The following is a 2,015-nucleotide window of genomic DNA, read 5'->3' on the forward strand; positions in this document are numbered from 1 at the left end:
CTCCTAACTGTAATCTTAGGCTTGTAGGTTCAACACCGCAACCTCCAACACTGTTAGCGCGAACTCAAGCTCCTAGCTGCAATCTTAAGGCTCGTTATTTGAGTTAGTTGATTTAAGATCACAGCTTCACATAGCTCGCTGATTTAAGATCGCAACCTCTAAACAGCTCGCTGATTTAAGATCAAAACTGATATCAAATATTTTTCTATGAGTCCGTTGATTTACAAATTTTTTCTTTCGAGAAATACAGTTCACATTATTCTGCATTACAATTCTTGACTTTTGTTTCACACTATCAAACAACAAAATTTGTTTAATAAAGTTTCAAGTTAAAACTTATATAGTAAGCCCCTCGACAAGATGATAGACAAATTGTTACATACTTATAATAAAATAAAAATGACCAGACCCGAGGTCCGATACAACATAATAAAAGGAAACCCTAAACCCTAAAGTAAGAGAGTTCTTTCTTCTACCTCCCTTTTTTTCTCTAAAACAAGTGGAGACCATTTTCTTTCATTTGGGGTCCGCCATTTCTACTTTTTTTGATTCTTTGTATCAACAAGTCGAAATTTGAAAGGAATTAATAAAATTATGTATTTCAGGAAATATATTTGAGCAAAAAAATTAATTCAAGTTTATGACAAATTTTTAACCCCACATTACATGTGTTCCATATAACTCTAGACAAGTACTCAAACAATGAAGTACAAACAAAACCTAAGTTAAAATAACTCTAGATAAGACTTACTAGATTTGTTCAGGGGTTAGGTAATTTACCCAATCGAAAGCTCACCTAAAATTTAAGAGTATTTGGACGAAAATATTAGGTTCAAAAAATGAGCATGGGTAAAAAAAATTAAGTCTATTCAAAATATGCGTAGGATTTGGACTTGAACATTCAAGGTTCGTGGTCAACTCGCCATGTTTTTAAATTTTTGTAATGTTTTATATTATGTAATTTATAACATATAAAAATTAAATCTATAGTAATATATAATACTACAATAATGTAAACATTAAAATATATAAATATAATAAAAATTAAATTAAAAATAATGTAATATAATTTTTAAAATATAATATGGACGGACCTAAAATAGACTTAAGTTAGTCATTTATAAGTTAGTCATTTATAACTATGAGCGGATTTGAGAAAATTTATACTCATATTTCGAGCATGAATAAGCTTGACAAACATAAAGTATATAAATACCATACTTTAAGTTAGTCTCAACCAACTCAATCCATAAACACCTTTAAGATCCACATATGATAGAATTTAAGCAAAAATAAATTTCAACGATTCCTATATGTATTTTAAAACAAGATTAAACTTTAAGCTGGGTCATCAAAATTTGAGACCTCAAAACTTTGTCAAATGTGTGAAAGCCTCTATGACAATACAATATATTTTTAGCTATTTTTCAAGTGGATAAATATAAATCCTAAATCAACTCATGAAGCATGTAGACATGTACTTTTAAATACATCATTTGGAAATTAAAATTTTAAAAATAATGTAAAATAAACTTATATTTTTTTCACTTAAAATTTAAGAAATTCGAAAATTTCCACTTTATAAAATAAAATCAAAATTAATAAAATAAATTTATCTTTTTTCACGAAAAAAACAAAACTTTACACTTTATAAAATAATAAAATAAAATTAATCTTTTTCAAAAATTGCAGGCTGTGGGGTTCGAACCCACGCGCACTTATGTGCAGAAGATCTTAAGTCTTCCCCCTTAACCTCTCGGGCAAACCTGCTAGTTGCTTCAAGTATTACACAAATTAATATCTTATTACTATAATTTAATTACCACCATCTTCTCCAAAACACCTTCAACAAACAGAACCAAGAAAAACAAAAACTAAAGAAACAGAAAAATCAATCAACGATCAACAACAAAAAACAGCAACCCTATCTCTTCTGGATTCCTCATCAGTGTCAGTACAACCATCGTTTTGCTCTCTCAGATCAGTAGCATTCAGCGTTACCACTTTTTCTTCTC

The 2,015-nt window shown here is 28.9% G+C and overlaps 1 non-coding gene across 1 annotated transcript; it reads right to left on the bottom strand.

Annotated features, from left to right (window-relative positions):
• Nucleotides 1-1,687: 1,687 nt before the first annotated feature.
• TRNAL-UAA (transfer RNA leucine (anticodon UAA)) lies at nucleotides 1,688-1,770 on the bottom strand. The gene has a single exon. It is a non-coding gene; the product is annotated as a tRNA-Leu (tRNA).
• Nucleotides 1,771-2,015: the final 245 nt, after the last annotated feature.

Source organism: Gossypium hirsutum, chromosome D11 (assembly GCF_007990345.1).
Source record: "Gossypium hirsutum isolate 1008001.06 chromosome D11, Gossypium_hirsutum_v2.1, whole genome shotgun sequence".
In the NCBI taxonomy this organism is placed as follows: Eukaryota; Viridiplantae; Streptophyta; class Magnoliopsida; order Malvales; family Malvaceae; genus Gossypium; species Gossypium hirsutum.